Here is a 23,191-nt window from a genome sequence, read left to right as displayed (position 1 = left end):
AATCTGATTTGAGCCCGGAAATACACACACACGAAGATAGAGTATAACAATCAAAATACATTTATCAAGAAGATAAAGACAAAAAATACTGATTAGGAGGTAAAATATGTGACTCCAAAAGATTCCCAATAATTGAGGCCAGGAAAGGGACTGGAAACTCAAGAACAACCCAGGTTAGAACACAGCTAGATGACTTCAAATTTTCTGGATTGAGGATCACCTAATTCAGTCTTAGGAGATAATCTTATATTTATGTCCTACTTTCATATCACTTCACTTATAGAATTCTTATAACAACCCAAAACAGAGAAGACTGATAAATTCATCCTAGCATTTAAAGATAACTAAATAGATAGGTTATATGACCATACCTCTTGTCTTATTTTTCCTGTGTCCTTCCTCTCCCAGGATCTATACTTTTAGACTTTGTCTGTGTTTTAGAGACAACTTGGGCTCATGTCTAGCTCATGCTTTTTTGTCTGAGAACTGACCATGATCCTTTGACCCTGTTGAAGTGTGGACCAGCCTTCCATGTTGGGACCAAGTGACCCTTCCTCTGTCCCAGGACACAGCTGACTAAATCATAAACAGATTATTGACCCAAAGTGAGCCAGTTAGATTATCTTTCCTAGGAATTTGAAGTTGGACATAGAGAACCTAGCTAAAAGACGGTGGGTTTAAAAACAAAGATGGGGGGCATGGAATCTGAAAGGTCAAGTAGGAGCTATAACCATGGAATCCACTTCCTACCTCATATATGCCAAGGCAGATAAACCTTATCTTCATGAAAAGAACAAAGCAAATGTGCTGACAGAAGTAGGGGTGGGAATACTTGTTGCAGAGAAATGGACAGAGAAATTTAGGCTTCAATTTTTCTAGTTCCTGGGACCCAGCTTTCCTTTTTGCCCCTGGGTTTTTCAAGTTTTCTTTGATCCTTTTCTTTAAAGTAGTTTCAGAGGGTTTCTATTTCTTACAACCAAGATATTCCCGACAAAAACAATTTAGATTCCCTCTTCAGTGGAGCCACACTGATGCTCAATAATCACCCACTAGTTGGGTAGGTCAAGCCGGACCAGCCTTGATCATTCTGTCATGTGGTAGAAGCTAACCATGTTATCTCCATTCCATCCTCCGTCACTGACATATACTCTCTCCACTGTCCTCCTTCCCAGCCAACTCTTTTCACTGTGCACCCTGGAACCTGTATTTTGTGGAAAATGAAAATCTCTACTTTTTTAGTTGTTCTATTTCTTACTAAATGGAAATAAGGCTGTCTCTGAAAGCCATGTTTTCCTTTTCAGTTTATTCAAATGAGAAAGTACTCACTCTCACATCATAAGTGCCATGAGGCCATGAGAAGGAATCATCATTCTCCCAGCTCCCCTGCACCACTTTAGTGTTCCACCTCACCACAGAACTTTCTTTTGACATCTAAATCAACCATATCTGCATCACTTTCTTGCTGTTATATATTAGGGAGGGATGTGCTGAATTATCTTTGTAATTCACCACCATTATTATCCCCTTTTACATGGCAGAGAAGTTTGCCATTACAAGTTTCCTATTATTTCCAAGATTCCTATTCTGCATGTCCACTGTATATAAATATGACCTCAATTTAAAGAAAAAGTCTTTCTACTTGGAACACCTAGAACAACTTCCGTGTTTCTGATTCAAGATTTTAGAGGGGTAAAAAAAAACCTTTGTCTCTAATCCTTATACGTTCTTTCATGCAGAGAAAGTATCACTAGCTTTATACACCTAGACTCTTTTCTCCTGCCTGAGGTGGGGTGATCTAAATGATTTATGAGTCTGGCTATAGACCTAGGCATGCATATATCCATCTTTTCCTGTCCTCTTTTTAGAAGCTGACCTCTCTTCAAAGAGCATGTTTTCTTTCCTTTTTCTGATAATGTGAAAAGGGTCTGCCTCTCACTCCCCAGAAGTCTTCGGGGTCCACAGCTTCCTAAGCCTGGGTGGCTAAACCCATGCTTCCAAATTAGTAGACTTACATGCAGATATAAGCCACATTATCCAAAATTAAATATAGGCTTTTGATCCCTGTCTGTTTTAATTCCTATCTCTTTCTTAATTGGTTTCAAACTTAGAATGAACAAAGGATGATGTTTATAGGGTCCCATGAAACTCCCAACACTATAATTCAGTTATTTGAAGGTAATATCCCCATCTTCATGTGGGATCTCAGCAATCTCTCTGCATCACCACGCCCCTCCATGAACATATATTCCTTCATTTATGGACCATTAATTCAATAACCTTGCTCCAGATTTCCTTGATCCTCCATTTATGGACCATTAATTCAATAACCTTGCTCCAGATTTCCTTGATCCCTTTAGGTCTAAGAGCCCTCTCTTTCACTCTACTGAACAACCCATTTCTACTGCTCTACCATGGCACACCCTGCTCTGCTCCATGCCAAAGTTTAAATTCCATCCTTTTTAACCTCATCCTTCAAAATGTCCAGGTCTCTCATTTCTTTTTCCAATTATCCTTATCCTCCAATCTCATGGGTTATATCCTACCTCTTGATACATCACTTTTCTCCAGGTCTACCAGATCTGTGGACTTCTGTCCTTTCACATAGAGCCTGTATTCTGTGGTTCATCAATCAACATCTTTCTGGCTTGCAACTTGAATTCCTTCTACCTTGGTTCTTTAGCTATCTACCTTAAAGAAAATCTCCAAAATAGGTCAATCTACACATCCACATTTTGCATATTTATACTTCAGCAGCTGGTGCTCATGGAGAAAATCCACCAACCTCTGGATCGATGCCACCCCTGCCATCACCCTGCTGAATCTTTACTGATATACCATAATCTTTGTGCATTTCCCTGCTCTGGGCCTGTCCAATTCATAGCTACAAAAAACTGCCACATTCTTTGAACTCCTAATCTGTCCTTTTCTCCTACATACTCTGAAACTGACTTTGTTTCCCATCCTCACGATAAGGACAGTAGTGGTCACTAGGTAAAATTTCCCATGAATTCTTACCCACCCTGTTACAGATAATTAAATACACAACCATTCTCATCTCCCTCCCATTGTTCTTAGAGGAAAAAAGACACCTGCTTAAAGTATATCCTTCCTCCTTTAAACAAGGTTCCAGCCTAAGGACTCCAACCCCACCAACAGACTCTTCTATCCAAGTTCCCCTTCGCTGGCTATTTCTTATTAACATAGGAGGATATGAGTAGGCTCAAGTTCTCTTCTATCTGAATAAAAATATCTATCCCTTCACTCATTAATAATTACCACTATATATCTTTTTTCCACAAGTGAACTTATAAAATATCTCCACATACCTCTCATTCCATCTTGTCAATCCATCTCAGGCACCCATTTTTTAGTTCCTATCATACGTGAATTCTTGGTGACTTTGACACTGTTGGCCATGCTCTCCTTGAAGCTCTTTCTTCTCTGGGATTCTTTATTACCTCTTCTGATTTGCCTTTACCTTCTTTGATAGCTCCTTATTATACTTCATAGCCCTTTCTCTACCATCTGCCTCTTAAATGCTTAATGTCCCCAGAGGTTCTGTTTTCAGTCTTCTTCTCTTTTCATTCTGCACACCCTCTCTGCATGAGGTTTTCTGTGTTCACAATTTCATCTACTATATATAAATATAGCTTTAAAATCTTTACCTCTTAGTCATACTTTCTCCTGATTTATACCAAAGCTGTTCACCATACATTTCCATCTAGAATCCTCTACAGAAACCTCAAACTGAGTGTTCTCCAAACCAAATTCATCATCATCAAGCATAAAATCTGGTCTTTTCCCTTTATTTATTAACTTAGTGAAGCTAGCCATATCTGTGGAGTAGCCTATACCAAAAATCTGTAAATCATCCTCTACTTCTACCTTAACTCCATATCCAACTTTCACAATGTCTTACCTTTTCTACTTTCTTAACATACCTCATATCTATCACCTCCTTTGTGTGCTTGTTATCATTTTCCTAGTTCTTATGTTCACAATTCTTGCTTAGAAAATTTCAGAAGTTTTCTGATTGGTTTCCTGTGTCTCTCCTTATCTTTGTCCAATCCATCTTATACACCAACACCAGGGAGATCTTTCTAGTATATACATCTGATCATGTCATTCTCCAGCTCAAGATGGTTCTCTGGCTCCCCACTGTCCTTTAAAAAAATTCAAATTCCTTAAGAGAATAACCTGTACGGCCTCATTGTTTAGCTGTGGTCAAGCTCCCTAGTCACACTCAATACATGTTTGGTTAACTGAATTAAATGACTCAGCCAAGGTCATACAGATGGCAAATGGTGGGACAAGGACTAAAATTTAAAGTCCTTGGACTACATGCCTACATTTTCTTCATTGCTGCATCCCATCTACACTATCATATTAGCGACACTGACATGTCAAAAGAACCTTAAAGGCTATGAGCAGCCCGATGCTCCTAGTCACTTCTATGTTCTGAGGTCTACATTTTAATGCTTTTGTGGCAAACCAACCAAAGTCATCATTACCATATGAAAGTTGGTCATTTTAGGCAGAAGCAACTTCAGGTTCTCAATGAGCTCTTGGGAGAAGAGGACAGTTCCATGGTGATTAAATATTAATTAGATTTGCTGCAAAGCAAGGAATACCAAGTGGCTGTCTCAGAGGGGACACCTTTGTCTGTAATTTCTGTGCAGTCCCAAATTTTGCCCAACTTGGACTCTTTTCAAGTATTCTATTTCTAGAAGACATTTTTGTTGTTTGAGTGGGTGGGTAGGTGAGGATAACTTGTTTGGGTTTATCTGGCATTTGAATCACTTTATTGAAATCACTTTCCTGCCCTAAAGAAAGTGAAGTGAAATTTTCAGTCTTTCTGGGCCTGTAGTCATATGGAGCCATGTTAGTTAAGAACCTCTCTGGTGCTGTTTCCAAGCCAGAATCTTCTTCTGACCTTTAATTATAAAGAAGAGGGAGAAATCTGAAGGAATCTATAAGACATACCAATGCCATCCAGTCATGTGAGGACAGGGTAGACCTAGAAAGCCCCTCCCAGAATTTTCTAGGTCCCAGTTTACTTCACAGAACCCTGGATTTAACTCCCATACTGTCCACTGCCTAGGGAATCTGCTTTAGTGAAAGGAGAAGCAACTGCACATAGTCAACCCAGCGGAGTCAACCCAGCGGAGGCTCAGCACCTCATTTCCAGAACTCGCTGGGACCCGTTTCTCAGCTCTTTGACCTGAGACAGGGAGAGGAGTGCCTGTGTATTCCATGGAGGTGTGACAGTGCAGTTAGTAACTCGGCAGAAGCCAGCTACAGAACCCAGCCATGAAGACAGGTTTTGTGAAAGAGCCTGAAGGTGTCTGCTGCACCTCACACTAATTTTTTCTCTCATAAAGAGGTTGGTGTAAAGTCATTTAATTACTGAGTGTTATGTGAACAGCTAATTATGTCAAGTTGGTGAATTCCAGGCTCCCAGGGGCTGCTGAGTTCCTGTGTTTTATCCTTCCTTATAGGACCCACTTTGCCTTTCTCCCCTCACTCTCAGCTGTGTGGATCTTTTAGGGTATTAAAAAAAATAGTTGTATTGAAGAACATAGAGTTATTCAATGCTAAATTAAATAATGGCAATATTCTTCAAAGTTTTTTGAAAAAAACTAATTGTTGAAGAATGAAAAATGTGACATGGTATGAGAGTGAGAATTCTAGAATGCAAAAGGTCCAGATTTAAATTCTACCTTTACCATTTGCTAGCCATTTGCCTTGGGCAAATTATTCAACTCCCCTGAGCCTTGGTTTCTGGAAAATGGGTATAAAAACAACTTTGCAGGTTTATCTTTCTATCTGGCCAGTAAATTTAAGATTCCTAAAAGCTCATTTCTAAGGCTTCCTATCTTATTTACATTTCCTTCCTTGGTGGTCTCAATCACACCAATGGCTTCGCACATCATCTTTGCACAGGCACCTCAGAGATTTCTATCCTTGCCACAGATTTCTCCTCTGATTTGCTGATATATGTGTCCTACTGCCAACCTGGCAACTCCACTTGGATGCTGAAAATGAAGCCCCAACACAGCCCCTCCCCCACCTCACATGGCCCTCTTCCAGTCTTCTCTGTCTCAGGCTGTGGGTTTGCCACCCATGCCGTTCCACAAGCCAAAAACTTCAGCATTATCCTTGACTGCTTCCCCCCCCTACCTTTTTTAAAAAAATATTTTTTATTATGTTAGTCATCATACAGTACATCATTAGCTGCTTCTTCTCCTTTTCCCCAATATTCAATCCATCAGTGACTCTATCAAGTTTATCTCCTAGTATTTATGGACTATATACTATTTTCTCCATCTCCTTGGATGTCACACTATTATAAATTATCATTTCTCACCTTCGACATCCTCCTCACTGGTCTCCCTGTATTCATTTTTGCCACTTCTTTCCAAATCCATTTTCCTCTTAACATCCAAAGTGATCTTGGCAAACAAAAATTTAGTTCTGTTACTGTCATCTACTTCAAACAATTCAGCTACTCTTCATTGCTTTCATGATGGAGACCAAAATCCCTTCTAAGGTCCACAAGTTCTAATCTGTTCTTATTTGTCCAGATTCCCTTCCCATTTTGCTCTCTATTCTTCTGAACTCCAGTTTCATTGGATTTTTCTGTTTTTCAAGTGGATCCTCTTTCTTCTTGCCACAGGGCCTTTGCACATAGTTTTCTGTGTCTGGAGCATTACTCCAATTCTCAACTCTACCAAATACAAATACACATCTTCATTTATTTATAATTGATTTTACCCCTTTCCAAAAATAAGAGTTCCAACATCATTTCCTCAAGGAAGCCCCCAACCAACTCAAGCTGCCATGTACATCTGTGCAAGTTTCACCCCACACAAGAGCACTGGCTGAGGGGTAAGTGATGGATGGAATTGAGTCACACTCACAATCCCTATATTCTGACACAGACCTGCATTTCTTAGGACATCTTTATCTAATTCTCTCAAAGGTGTGATATGAGTTAGCAGCTTATCCTATATCCCCAAACTAGATGAAAGCTCTGTATTTCTTGCTGCCATAATACTATATAATGTGTTTAGTGTCTATCCTTTCTAGTAGACTATCTCTCCTAGTAGCTCCTAGGAACTATATTTAATTTCATTAACATAGTATCCATTGTCTAACATAAGCCTTGACATTTAATAGATGCTCAATAAATATTTGTGGGATGGATGAAAAATGAATGACAATATTACTATGAGGATAAATTTTTGTTTGTAAAAGCAGCATGGCATTACCTGAAACCTAGCAAATACTCATATATTTGTTTGAAAATGAAAATGAATGATCTGCCACTCAAATATTCAGTGACTCAGTTGGGGTCACAGCAATATTAAGTGGGCAGTGTGAGGAAATGCCTCTGAGGTGACCATTCAGTGTATGGAGATGCTCAGGGAATAGTTTTCTTTCAGTATAGAGGGCTTTGAAGATTGAACATGTCCACCTGGGACATGAGACTCTTGTCATTCTCTTCCAGTATCATATTCAAGGCAGTATACTGGAAAAAGCGCCTTGAGGGGCTGCCTGCTTGCTCTTTTGGCAATGGTCAGATAAAGCTAGGCATTTATTTGGTTGGTGCCACTTAGAAAAATTGAACTGAGGGCAGAAGTCCAATAAGACTTCAGTCACTGTCTCAGATAAAAATCATTAGGATCATCATAGCTTGCATGTATTGAGTACTTTTGTGACAGGCATCATGATAAGTACTCTACATCCATTATTCATTTCACCTACAACAATCCTGTGATGTATTATGTTGAGCTGTACAAAATTGTCAATATTTGACCCCTGTGACCTACCAAAATGGCAATTTTATATTTCTCAACCTACCAGATGCCATTACTCCCATTTTACTCCCATTTTAAAGATGAAGAATTGAGGTTCCAAGAGCAAGGATTAGAACGAGGTAGTCTTAAGACCAGTCATGGGCAGGAACTAGAAACCAAGAATCAGGTCTCTGATAATTAACACGGGTGATTTTAGACTTTATAGCTTCCCTATATTTATTATTTTAGTTCCCCCAACAGTACCTTTGTGCCAATTCACAGTAAAACTCAAAAAGTGAAAGGGGCTGTGTGTGTGTCTCTACAGAGAGACTACACCCCACTTCCTACCCAGATCTGGAGAAAGAAGGATGTCAAAGATGAAGTGAGCAGTAGTGCTAAAGAAGAAAGCAACTGCAGGCTGTCTCCAGTCTCTTTAGGAAGGAGAAAAAAGAAGATAAAGAGCCCCTGTGGCACCTGCTTAGAAGTAAAAAGACCTAGGTGGAATTTTTGACAAGAAGTGAGGGCCACAGCATCTGTGGTCATGCCCCTTCCTACAGCATCAGCTGCTTGGGGACATGAAGGCCTGTTCAGGTCTCTGCCTTTGCTAGGTCTGAACATTACCACCAGAAACATAGAACTGGAGGAAATGTTACAGGTCAACGTTCCACATATCTCTTTTTAAAGATGTGAAAGCTAAACAAGCATTTGCTGAACACCTACTACAAGCCAGGTGCTATACTAGTTCTTGGTCCCAAAAGTGTGAACCAGAGAGGTACAGCCCCTACCTACCCTTATGGGGTTTACAAACTGAGCAGAATAGTCAGTCACACTAAATCACAGAATGATAAGACTAAAAGCCCAGGATGCAATTTTAACAGTTGACATGGCCAGGTGTGAAATTTCCTGAGGAAGGACTTAAACTGAATCTTGAAGAATCTGAAGTAGGAAAGCAAAGAGAAGCTGACCACTGAAGCCAAGTAGTCCACTCGGTGTCACAAGATTAGCTTTATAATACAGAACAACTTATAAACCTCTGTGCCTGATGTGTAAGCAGGGTAATATTAGTTAATTCATGAACTGTGATTATTAAATGGACAAGTATATGTAAAATACTTAGTACATAATAGCTGCTCTGTAAGTGTCTCTTCCCTTCCTCCAGTTTTTCCTGGCCCGGCATATCTGCATGAGATTTTATTCTGATATGCCTTTATTCTTAGGACACCTAGCCCTTCAGGGTCAGTAATTTAGTTTGTATTGATACCTATTTAACTTGTTACAATGTGTTGTTCTTGGGAACTGGAAACATGATTTGAAAACTATGGCCTTTCTCATTACTGGGCCAAGAGCTTTGTATTGCAGCCAGGGACTGGATTCTGTTTTTTCATCTCTAACTGTTGCCCATCTTCTCCCATAATTAAAACTCTTCACAGCTGACTTTAGAAAGAAGAAAAAGTCACATTATTTCAGGCATGTCCACTTTGTGATATCATTCTCAAACTGCCTAATTGTCTGTTAGAGAGGCACTGTTTGGGGGGGGGTATTTATCATCAATAAGGTGCTAATTTTATTATCAATAATTTTAATTATTATATAATTATTTTAATTATTGTGTAATAATAATATTGTTGTTGATAATATTGTTATCATTATAGCTATTAGGTTTTCTATGCACCATCTGCTCTTCTAAATTCATGGTATGGATGACCTTAGTTAACCCTCCAAACAATATTTTGAGAGAAGTGCTATTATTATCCCCATTTTACAGATAAGGAAATGAAGGCTCCAAAAGGGAAGCAGACATAGAAGCATATCACTATTATTGTTGATGCTATGATTATGAGGACAGGATGCTATCAGGGCACCAGGAACACTGAGGAAGGGCATAGTACCTATCCTGGGAAGACTAAGAAGGCATCCCAGGGAATGTGTGTCATTGAAGTGAGTTTTAAAGGCTCAGAACTCTCCAGGCAGAAAGGAGGAGGAAAGGCTTATTAAGCACAAGATGCAGCATGAGCACCAGCCCGAAACCTGATGTGACTGGAGACTGGTAAGCAGTATTGCCAAGATACATTGATCGAGAGTGAGAAAGACAGTGGAAGGTGGGGAGAGGTCTGCAGGGCATCCTGCTGGAGGATGGGCAAGGACCAGAAGGTGAACAACCCTGTCTGGTCCCCTGAGGAATCAGACAGTACACAACATGTGACAGGAACACTTTGGAATTTGTGGCAAAGGAGTGACATGATCAGGTTGCAGGATAGGTAGATCCCTGAGGGAGTTATGACAATGGATGGGAGGCAAGGAGATCAGGTAGGAGGCCAGGAGAGAGCTAATGAGAGCCTCAGCTAGGACAGGGCCGGCAGGGAAGGAGAGAAAGGGAAGGATTCAAACATATTTAGAAGGCAAAAATCATCCAGATTCGGTGAATGACTGATAGGGGAAGGGCTTGGGTGGAAAGGAGAAGGACTGCAGGATGGCTCCACAAACCAAGAAGCAGAATAACAAGAGAAAAGCAGACTAAGCCTGGAGAAGGTTGAGACTCAGAGTCAGTTTAGAAATATTCAATTTTAGGTGATGCTGGGACAAACAGGTAACAAGTGACCAGCTGGAACTGGTCTGAGGCTCGATTCAGAAGTTAGAGCTAGAAATAAATATGGGGAGAGAGGGGGCATGCACACATACACAATAGTTTAAGCCCCAGGACTGGATGGGAGCCCCAGGGGCAGGAGAGAGAGTGAGAAGATAAAAGGGCAGAGAACAAAACCCTGGCAAACAGCAATACTGGAAAAGCTAACAGAGACAGAAATTACAAAGGAGAGAGAGAAAATGGGAAATAGGAGGCAGAACAGTAGAGTGTGGTGTTCTGGAAACCAGGAGAGGACACAGTACCCAGTGCTGCAGAGTCAAGGAAGGTGATAAATGAAAGACAATGTTGAATGTCCATGTAAACATCACTGCTGACGTGGCAAAGCAGACACTAACACACTGATGAGCATGGAAGCCAATGGGTTGAGAAGGAAATGGGATGTGAGAAAAGGACAGCCTTCAGTGTCCGTTTTGGATTATGTCCTCTGGGCTGACAGGGCATCGTCAGGGGTCCCTGTAACCAGAAACCAGATCCCATTACTCTTCTTTCTCTGCCTTCTGCTTCGCCTCCAACTTCTCTTACTCACTTCTTTTGTACTCCTACTAGATTCCAGGTCCAGCTCAGATCAGGACCTGAGGCCCTGGAAATAATAAGATCACAATTTCAAAAGCAAGATCCAGGGTGCTCTAATTTCAATATGGTATTGTAGACCATGCACTCAGATTTGTGAAATAGATCACCCTTCCACCCTGACAGTGATCGGAGGTGACTGGGGAGAAGGCCACCTCCACCACTACCCCTATTCCAGGCCACTATCATTTCTCTCTGGACCAAAGCAAGAAACCCTTTGCACCCTTGTCCCCTTAATCTGTATTCTACACTGCAACCAGAACAAACATTTTGAGAAGGAGATCAGATCAGCTCCTTCCCTTGCTCAAAGCCATTCAATGTCTTCCTATTTCACCTGGAATAAATCCTAGTGCTCATCATAGCCTAAGAATGCTAAATAATCTGGTCCCAGTCTAAGTTTGATCTCATTTCCTATACCTTTCTCTCAACTAGACTTTGGTCACACTAACCTCCTTGCTGCTCCTCCAACACAGCAAGCACATACCTGCCCTCTGGCACTAAGCAATCATTTTGCCTGGAATTCTCTCCCTCTAGAAGTCTGCATGGCTTCCTCCCTCACTTCCTTCAGGACTCTGCTTAAATATCATATATATACATCATATAGATACACACACAAATTTCCCCTCCCCCAAGAATGTAAGCTCTGTGAGGGTATGAACTTTGTCTCTATCTCTAGCTCTTATTGGGCATTTAATAAAAAACCATTGAATGAATAAGGCAGTGAATACCTAAATGCAACCATGAACATATGTCCCAGAATCTGAACCAAAATAGAATGGAGCAAACAGAAACTAAGACCAGATAACAATCCTCCAGCAGACACACACCAAACATTTCCCCCTGTGTTGACATCATGATACACACAATGTTGACTTAAACAAGTCTGGTCCTTGCCCATAATAAGCGGGCACTTATATTGAATAGACATATTAAATAATTAGTGAATGAGACCATTTATAGAAAAGTACTGGCAGTCTTTAAGTTAAAACTTTAATTAGTTAATAAATTTGTATCGCTTTAAGCCACTGGATATTTCCCACCCCCATCAGTGTTTCTATCCTCTGCCATAAATGTCTCCTTCCTACATGACTCTCCCTGACAGGACCAAACACTGGAGCCCTGGCTTAACTCCTTGTTCACTTCCTCACTGAAAGAGCCTTCTCATTTGGCTACTCAGGAATTTCCCAGTCTTCCTTCCATACTAATACCTGCCTCAGGGATGTAAGCAAAGGAAGCACACTTGTTATTAGAGCCACGTCCGATGCATCCAAGTAACTGAGACTAGTTAGAGACTTAAGCCATCTGTTTAATTGCGATTCAAAAAGATTCTAACACCAATATATTATGGGACTTTCTGTCTACTATCTGTCCATTAGTCAAAAGTTATCTATATGGTTCTTAATATTGCCACATTGACTCTAATAAGACACCAAAAAGAAAGCGAGAAATATATTAGCCCATTTTCCTGTGGACAAAGTGATGCAGAAAGAAGTGAGCTGCTGAGGATCAAGCTGTTGGAATAAGAGGTCGGGTCTCCTGACACTTGACCTGTGTATCTTCTCTTTTTGGTCACTACTGATTATTGAATGAGGTCTCAGGGTTCCATGGGGGAGAAAGAAGAGCAAAATCAATAACTCTGATTTCTTGGCAAAACCTTTGCCTCAGTAGGCTTTCCTGGAAATAAATTCCTCTAAGCAAAGTCTCACCAGATTACCCCATCAACTTGAAAAATAGCATATCCATGAGGACACATTAACTCAAAAGATGAAACCAACAAAACTGATGATCACACTACAGTAACAGACTGAAGAATCTTTTCTTTTGTTAGACTAAAGTCGATATAATAATGCTTGACCTCATTCACAACAGTCAGCCACCTATATGTGATTACCCATACAATAACAAAGAAAATAAAGAAATCTGATACAGTATTTTGATATCTCTAAAAACAGGAGGTTCCTGGGGCACCTGGGTGGCACAGCGGTTAAGCGTCTGCCTTCGGCTCAGGGCGTGATCCCGGCATTATGGGATCGAGCCCCACATCAGGCTCCTCCGCTATGAGCCTGCTTCTTCCTCTCCCATTCCCCCTGCTTGTGTTCCCTCTCTCGCTGGCTGTTTCTATCTCTGTCTAATAAATAAATAAAATCTTTAAAAATAAATAAATAAATAATAAAAACAGAAGGTTCCTAAATTCAGAGGAAAGAATTTGATTTGTTTATTCAACTAACATGTATTACACAAACAAATAAGCAGCACTGAAGTAAATTAGGGTGAACAAGAAGGTATGCTGGGAAGGTATAATTCTCTTCCATCAGTATTTCTAACTGAGAAGTAGACAAAAAAGCAAGAAGTGACATAAAAACCATCCATGGAAGGAGCAAAATATTACAGTATAAGATGTGTCAAAAGGAAAGGATGAAATATAAATAAGGGCCTAAGTTAAAATAAGACAACTTATTCATTTTACAATTATTTCCCAAGCACCTACAACATCCTTAATACTGTGAAGCATAAGACAAAAGCACTATTTTGAAAGGTCTTAAAATTTACCAGAGAAGACAGAATACACACATTAAAGCTAAATAAAAAGATGTGTATCATGATACTATCTGCTGATTGAGTGGTAAAGCAGTGTGTGTGATATTCAAGAATTTGGGGAGGAAAAAGTCACTTTGGATTGGTGAAACTGTAGAAAGCTTCATGGAGGAGGTAGGAATTGATCTAGGTATTTAGATGAAGCATAAAATTTAAGTCCTGCAAAGAGGAAATTCTTTCAGGGTCATGGAAACAATGCAAATAAGTTCATATACATGAGAAAGTACATGGCACGTGGGCCAGTAATACTTGCTACTATAACAAATATGCAACAACCTCAACAGCTAAACGAAATTAAAGTTTACTTCTTGCTCATATAGAGTCCAATTCAGTTGTTTCCAGAGGGTAGGTCATTAAGGACACAACTCTTTTCATCCTGTGGTCCTGTCCTCCTATGGGTCTATAGAGTCTTCTCTCTTTAGCTGGTGGATAGGAAAGAGAAAGAGTAATGAGAACTGACTGGACATGGCAATTTTTCACAGGCACGCCTAGAAGTGATATGCTTCACTTCTACACACATCCCATTGGCTAGAACTCAATTCCAACACTACACCTAACTGCAAGGGAGGACAAGGAAGTGAGTGGTCGTAAACACACAGCAGCCTTTGCCACAGTGTATTTGGGAGAAGGAAAGTCAACCTATTTGGCTGGAGCAAGGGGCTAGAGAAATAGACTAAATCAAAGATGGGAAAGACACGAGACTACTCTCGAGGAGCTCAGGGAGAAAAGGTAAGCACACGTGAAAGGTTTAAAAACAAACAAAAGAATGTGCCTTATTGTCCTGAAAGTGAAGCATAAAAAGGTGGAAGGGGACTCATGGCACTGAGAGGTTGCTCAGGGTGGCATGATTGGGAGAAGTTTCAAGACATGTGGAAGTAATGCTGAGCCTCTAAGGGTGGTTCAGGAGGCAGACAGTATGAGTAGATATCTCAGTCGGATAGGTATAGATGTGTAAAGAAGAGAGGGTAACACTGATACAAATGAGGAATGAGGACAAAAAACACGAGTAAGGGCAGAGAGATCACGATAAAGCTGCTGGAGGGAGGCAGTAATTAGGCAAGTGGTATTTATCAATGAATACCCTTTGGTATTGGGAACAAGTCTTCATTTATAGGACTGCCACACACCACAGGACTGTAAGCATCCCTAAACTCCACCCATCAAGTGCTGCCCCCAAGTAATAACGACTTTTAAAATTCCCCTGTACTTCCAGATCTCTGCCTGGAGCAGTGTTGCCTCTATTGAGTGTACTAGCCACAGAGTTAAGAGAGATGAGGTCAGAAAAGAGGTCAGGAAACCTTTATTCTAGGGTTCTGATGTGAAACTAAGGAAGTTAAGGCAGAGAATATAGGAAATAGAAAGCTACTATTGGTCTTAAATGGGGATTGTGCTGAAAATAGTGTTCCAATCTGTTACCGCTAGGCTTGATGTCCAAGATGGTGGCACCACTAATTGGAAACTGTGTTTCAAATTCAACTTGAGGCATAACTCACAAAAGACTTATACCCAAATCAAGTCGATTAATCCAAATGTCACATATGGGCATTCAAATATTAAACAATAAATTCCTGAAAATTCAGGACACTCCTAAATTAAGACCACTAAATCAGTCTCCTACCTCCTGAGGCTAGAATGGTATGTAGATGGAAGTAACTTCCCCTAATGAAAGAAATCAATCTGGCAGGAAACCAGAGAAGTTAAAGTAATTTGAAAGTGTCTACATTTCCTGTACACATGGCCTTATTCTGTGAATGGTTCTACTATTTAGAGAGCCACTGCAGTTACTTCAGACATGTCAGGCCCTTCAGGACAGATATATCTTGCTCTGATTCCCAAACCACTGGAAATGGTTCTCTATCAAATAATAGAACTGCTGATTTGCCAAGCTACACTTTTGTCCCCATATCTTTTGCCCCTTGAGTGGCCCTTAAAATAGGACTTTCTAGGTGAAGAGCATGCTGAGTGAAATAGAGCTAACCCACTGGCTGGGATTGCCTGCTGCCCCACAATCACAGAGTCTTGTTTGGTCCTCATGGCACTGATGTGGGACAATCACAGAGGTCGGTCAGATGCACCTGCAGACCTGATAGGAAATGTCACTCAGAAATACCTCAGCCACAAAAAGACATCTCTAAATGGATGTTTGAAAATAACCATGATGAGAGCCACAGACAGAGCATTTAAAATTTTTTGAAGGAAAAAAAGACAGGTTCACACACACACACACACACACACAGAAAAATAATTCTAAGGAAATATCTCTCATAAAGAGAAATGGGCAATAATTTTTCTAAACTACCCGACACCTTTTAAAATTCACTTGTAGTTAGTTTTTCATATTTCCAAGATAAAAGTGTCAGGTAGATGAACAAGCCTTCTCTTTTGAAAATACAGATATTCCCAAGAAGGCTCTGATGTAATTATTGGAACATCAAAGTAAATTACTTCAATCAGATTATTTCCCTTCTTTCTTCTCAGGAAAATGCCCTCCATTGAGGGAACAGGGTTTTGGTTGAGGAAGACAAAACATGGGTAACTTTGACACATGTGTAACTTTGAGGCATAGGGCACCAGGAAGGATTGCTCTTTAGGAAAAGTGGAAAGTGGGAGTTAGGAGACAGATGGAAAAAGGAAGGGGAGCTTCTCAACCATATGCACATCTGCTTCTCACTAACTCTGGAAGCAGATTAAGATTTTCTTTAAGACAAGAAAGAACTATCACCCTTTTCACTCACAAATGTTTATGGACTGTGTACTTGGTATCAGGAAGTACCAGGTTCTGAGTATCCAATAGCAAGCAACACAAACTCCTATCATCTGAAGACAGAAGAAGGGATATCATCAAATGGGAAAATCTGCAGTTTCTATGGAGAGTAGGAAGCTTGGGATCAACACCAAAAAAGGCTGGGGTGAGGGAGTCCTAGAGAGTGCACTTGTGAGAAGGAAGAAAAGGGCTATGGGAACAGGTCTGGATGGAAGAGAAGGTGAGGAAGCTAAGGTCATATGGCCATGACCTTCTCAGCCAGGTTGGAGGTGTTTGCTGAGAATAAAGTCTGAGAAGGAAGAAAACAAGGCATAAAATATAGAAAATGTGTTCTTGATCTTGATAATCTAGTTGTTTTCCTGCTTTTCACCCACTAGAGGTATGCAGCCTGGTTCAAATGAGGTTAATGTGCAAACATTTGATAAAGTGCCGGTAATCAGCCTGATATTTCCACCTCCCTAAACCTTCAATGATAATCCAACAACCTGTTAAATGCCCATTTTGGTTCTAGCAACCTACATACTTTCTGATCTTGTAAGAGGTCATGTTTGAAACAAATTAATCAGTCTTTAGTATCAACAAATGCTTATTGAACACCTGAGAAATTACACATAAAAGTTCAACAGCAACTTTACTGGGAAATTCAGACCTGCTCAGTCTATTCCAACTGTTTGGATATCCTTGCTTTCCACCAAATACTTTTATAATAAGAGTACTCTCATTGCACTCGGTGTCTCCTCCACAAATCTTCCCAGACAGAAACACAGTTTACTCCTTCACCTCCTCTTCCATCAAGTTTTGTTCAAATGTTACCATCTCAGCAAGGCCAATCCTAAAACCCCTTTTTAAAACTAACCTTACAACATTACCATTCTTTATGCCCTCCTCCATTTTTCCCACAGCACTTACCATTATCCCACAGCACTTATGTAATTTTTAAAAAAGATTCTATTTATTTATTTAAAGGGAGCATGTGTGAGCCAGTGGGGGAGGGTCAGAGAGAGAGAGAGTCCAGCAGACTCTGCGCTGAGCATGGAGCCCCACACAGGGTTCTATTTCACTACGCTGAGATCATTACTTGAGCCGAAATCAAGAGTCGGCCACTAACCAATGACTAAGCCACCCAAGTGCCCCCATAATTTATTTTTTTAATTATATATCTTTCCATCTCCTGACAAGAATAAATCTCTGTATGTATATGTTTTTTCTTTCCTTTTTTATTAAAGATTTATTTATTTTAGAGAAAGAGAGAGAGAGCACGTGCGATGGGGAGGGGCAAAAGGAGAGGGAGAGAGAGTCTCCAGCAGACTTCACATTGAGTGCAGGGCCCTACCTGGCACTCCGTCTTATGATCCTCAGATCACAACCTCAGCCAAAACCAAGAGTCAGAGGCTTAACTGACTGCCCCGCTTTCCTTTTATTTTTACTGCCCTGTTGTAAAATCTAGAATAGTGCCTGATGCAAAATAAATTATTTGTTGAGTGAATGAAAAATAGTTATGGCTCATTCTATCTCTGAAAAAGAGTCTTTATCAACACCTTCTTGTAGCATTTTCAGTTTCTGAGATCTTTGGTAATTGGTTCTAGAATTAGATTATAACCAACACAGTCAAGAAATATCTAATGTCATTTATCGAGAACTCCCATCAAAATGACTAAAGGTAGCCTTGGGGGAAAAAAAAGCAGAGGAAAAGAGAGTGAGAGAGAAATGAAGAGACAAAACCACTGAGGAGTTGGTGTGCAATGAGAAAGACAGCATATGATTTAAAACAACAGAAGACTCAGCATGTTAAGAGGCAAATGGGCTGTCCTCTGCCATTTTCCTGACCTTCATACCATGAAGGAGAGTGAAGTCAAAGAGCACACCCCACTTGGGCTGAGAGCTTCTGCCTGCCATCCCCCCTGCCACCTCCACTGTAGGAGGCAGTGCCTGTATTCTTGAAGCTATACTTTAATGGAACTGGGCAAGACCAGGTGGATTGATTACCGATTTAGCCAACTGCTCACAGGAGTTTCCTCAGAGAATTAAATGCACCGTAGACTAAATATTGACAGAGACAAAATGCTTCTCTGAGCTAAATGTTAGGATGCTTATGCATTGTTTTTATTAGGTCTTGTATTCAAGACCTTGAATTTCCATGTATGTGTTTTCTAATGGGAGTAAAACATCAAAATTATGTCAAAAGAGATTTGATATACAAATATTAGCTTTATAGTCAACTTAATGCATCCAGTGCATAAAGCAAAATCTATAGCTGTTTTACTGTATATACCCCCTCTTTACTCCCCATTTATTTATTTTGAGATTCTGTAGACCTTTCTTTTTCACTTTGCATCATGCCAGATTTTGAAGTCTGGGATTGCAGACGAACATTAACAAGCATATTTAATCAGTACTCTGGTTGACACCACTATTTGATACTACACCAATGCTTGAATAAGTGTATGGCTCTTTATTTACTTTGGAGGGCTATGTATAAGCTTTATGCAGTGTTAAGAAATGGGTGTTTGGGTCTATAATCCTAAATTCGAATCCCAAAATAGCTCACAAAACCTGGGATATACTCATCTCTAAAATGACATCATAATCTACATCACATAATATTAGGAGCAACAGCGATAAAATACATAAAGTGCCTAGCATGGGCCCACCAACACAGTTCTGTTTCAACTAGAAGTAGTTCCATTCCACCTCCCTGTTCTTGACTTTCCCATCTTCATGATTTTTTTCCCCTCCATTCAAGGCTGCCACAGATACCAGATTCTATAAATCCCTACCCTCTTTTCCAACAAGGCTGATCTCATTCAAGTTACATTAATGGAACTGGCATGCTGACTCAGCACAGTTCTATAAAAATGTCCTCATCAGACAGTAAGCAATTGAAGCTACAGCTTAAGAGAAGATTGTCTCACTCAGGTAGGAATAGTCCCTGTTTTGTTTTCATTTTGAAGGGCATACAGCCTTATAAATGTTAATGACTTTATTCAGTAAAGACCTCAAACTATTGAGCTGTTGTGCTCCACTTGGTTAAAATTTCTCCCATTTAAAAGATGTCCACTCTCACCCCTTTTATTCAACATACTACTGGAAGTCCTAGCCATAGCAATCAGACAACAACAAGAAGTAAGAGGCATCCATATTGGTAAAGAAGAAGCTAAAATATCACTAGTTTTTAGATGATATGGTACTATACATAGAAAATCCAGGGACACCTTGGTGGCTCAGTCGGCTAAGCGTCTGCCTTCAGCTCAGGTCATGATCCAAGGGTCCTGGGATTGAGTTCCTCATTGGGCTCCTTGCTTAGTGGGGAGTCTGCTTTTCCCTTTCCCTCTGTTCCTTCCCCCTGCTTGTGCCCTCTCTCATTCTCTCTTTAATAAATAAAACATCTCAAAAAAAAAAAAAAAGAGAAAATCCTAAAGACTCTACCAAAAAACTACTAGAACTAATAAATGAATTCAGTAAGGTTACAAGATACAAAATTAATACCCAGAAATCAGTAGCATTTCTATACACCAATAAAAAAATTATGAGAACAATTCCATTTATAATTGCATCAAAAAGGATAAAATACTCACAAATAAACTTAACCAAGGAAGTCAAAGACCCACACTCTGAAAAGTAAAAAACACTGATGAAAGAAATTGAAGACAACACAAACAAATGGAAAGATGCTCATGGATTGGAAAAAACAATATTGTTAAAATGTCCATACCACCTAAAGCAATCCACAGATTCAATGCAATCCCTGTCAAAATACCAACAACATTTTCACAGAACTAGAACAAATAATAGTAAAATTTTTATGGAACCATAAAAGATCCTAAATAGCCACAGCAATCAAGAAAGAAAACAAAGCTGTAAGTAACAAAATTCTAGATTTCAAGATATACTACAAATATGTAGTTATCGAAACAGTATGTACTGGCACAAAAACAGACACACAGATCAATGGAACAGAATAGAAAGACCAGAAAAAACCCACACTTCTATGGTCAATTAATCTATGACAAAGGAGGCAAGAATATATAATGAGAAAAGACAAGTCTCTTCAATAAATGGTGCTGGGGAAACTGGACAGCTACATGCAAAAGAATGAAACTGAACCACTTTCTTACACCACACACAAAAATAAACTCAAAATGGATTAAAGACCTAATGTGAGACCTGAAACCAAAGGAATCCTAGAAAAGAACACACGCCATAATTTCTCTGACATTGGCCACAGCAAAATTTTTCTATATAGGTCTCTTCAGGCAAGAGAGAAAAAAGAAAAAGAAAACAAAAAACAAATTGTTGGGACTACATCATAATAAAAATATTTTGTGTAACAAGAGAAACCATCAGCAAAACTAAAAGGCAACCTACTGAATGGAGGAAATATTTACAACTGACATATCTGATAAGGGGTTACTATCCAAAATATATTAAGAACTTACACAATTCAACATCCAAAAAACAACAATCTAATTTTTAAAAAGGGCAGAGGACTTGAATAGACATTTTTCCAAAAACATACAGATGGCCAACAGACACATAAAAGATGTGCAACATCACTAATCATCAGGGAAATGCCAATCAAAACCACAATGAGATACCACTTTACACCTGTCAGAATGTCTAAAATAAGAAAGACAAAAACCAAGCACTGGCGAGGATGTGGAGAAAAAGGAACTCTCATGAACTGTTGGTAGGAACACAGAGGTACAGCTGCTGTGGAAAACAGTATGGAGGTTCCTCAAAAGAATAAAAATAGAAATATAATATAATCCAATAATTCCACTACTGGGTACTTATTCAGAGAAAATGAAAACACTAATTCAAAAAGATATATGTACCCTATGGTTTACTGTAGCATTATTTACAATAGCCAAGATATAGAAGCAACCTAAGTCCCCACTGATAGACTAATGGGTAAAGAAGATGTGGTGTACACACACACACACATACACAAGTGTGCACAGAGGAATATTACACAACCATTAAAAAGTATGAGCTCTTGCCATTTGCAAAAACATGGATGGATCTAGATGGAAATAAGTCAGACTGATAAAGACAAATACCATATGATTTCACTCTTGTGGAATCTGAAAAATAAATGAATAACCAAATAAACAAAAAGCAGAATCAGACCTATAAATACAGAGAACAAACTAATGGTTACCAGAGGAACGGGGGATAGGAGGATGGGCAAAATGGATGAAGGGGAGTGGGAAATACAGGATAACACTTATGGAATGAATAAGTAAATCATGGGAATAAAAGGCACAGCATAAGGAATATGCTGTAATGATACTGTAATAACATTCATTGTATGGTAACAGATGGTAGCTATACTTGTGGTGAGCATAGCAAACATAACATAGAGGTATTGAATCAATACGTTATATACCTGACACTAACATAACATTGTCAACTATACGCAAATAAAATTTTTAAAGAAATTTCTCTTGTCTACATACAGAACAAAAATCCTTAATATCAATCATTGTTAACCAGAAATTTAGAGAAACCTCACATGAAGTACCAGGGAAATCTCTAAAATTATTATAATGAATATCACTAATTTAGTAGTATGTGCCAAAAAATTTTCTCATTTAATTCTTATAAAAATTTTTTTGAGGTATATCTTTTGTACATTTATAATAGTAAAGTCAAGGAAACTTGCTTATAAAAAAGGAAATAATAAAAATGAGAACAGAAAATTTTTAAAAAAGGAAAAAATAAAGTTCATAAAAACCTGGATATACTCATCAAGGAAAAAAAAGGTCCATAACACAAATTCCCAATAATAGGAACAAAAAGGAGATTTTCCCTAAAGATTATACACACCTTTAAAAGGATAATAGGGGACTCTTATATACTTTATACTAACAAATTCAATAGCTTAAATAAAATGGACAAATTCCTCAAAATATACACATTACTAAACTTATATAATATAAAACAAAACTGGAAAATCCATATATCTGCTAAAGAAATTAAATTTATCATTAAAAAAAAACTTACCAACAAAGAAAACAGCAGGTGGTTTTATTGGTGAATTCTATCAGACATATAAGGAAGAAATAAAACCAAACAAACAACCTCTTTAAGAAAAAAAGAGAAAACTTTCCAACAGATTTTGTGTGTCAAGAATAATCCTAATACCAGCACCTGAAACAGACATTACAAAAAGAGAGACAAAGAGAACAAGAATTACTGACTAAAATGTAAAATGTAAACTAAATTGTAAAATGTAAACTAAAAATTTTAACTAAATTGGATCCACTTGTATATAAATATAATCATGTTCAGAAAAAAAGATTGACAAAGTTTAACGCCATCTCATGATTTAAAAAAAAAAACTCCTATCAAACTAGAAATAGAATAGGAATTCATTGATCTGATAAAAGACATCTATGAAAAATAAAACATATTGTAATACTTCATAATAAAGGACTAACCATTTTTTTCCATAAGATTATTAAGAAGACAAAGACATCCATTCTCATCATTCCTATTCAACATTTTATTGGAGGTGATGGCCAGGTCAGTAAATGAAGAAAAGGATATAAAACACATAAAAATAAAAATAGAAATAAAATTATCTACTTGCAAATGATATCAAGATTAACACAGAAAATCCTACGGAATTTGCAAAACATCTATTAGAAGCAACAAATGTATTTAGCAAAATTGCAATATTTAAAGGTAATATAAAAATCAATGGTATTTTACATTGTAATAGCAATTATAAAATTTAGTGAAAAATAACTCTTCCTCAAATCATCAAAAATCATAAATACTCAAGAATAAATTTAAGAATAGTTATAAAGTGTA

The sequence above is a fragment of the Ursus americanus genome, chromosome 2 (assembly GCF_024610735.1).
Source record: "Ursus americanus isolate L20-20 chromosome 2, mUrsAme1.1.p, whole genome shotgun sequence".
In the NCBI taxonomy this organism is placed as follows: domain Eukaryota; kingdom Metazoa; phylum Chordata; class Mammalia; order Carnivora; family Ursidae; genus Ursus; species Ursus americanus.
The sequence above is the reverse complement of the archived record's forward strand: the minus strand, read 5'-3'. Positions refer to the sequence as shown.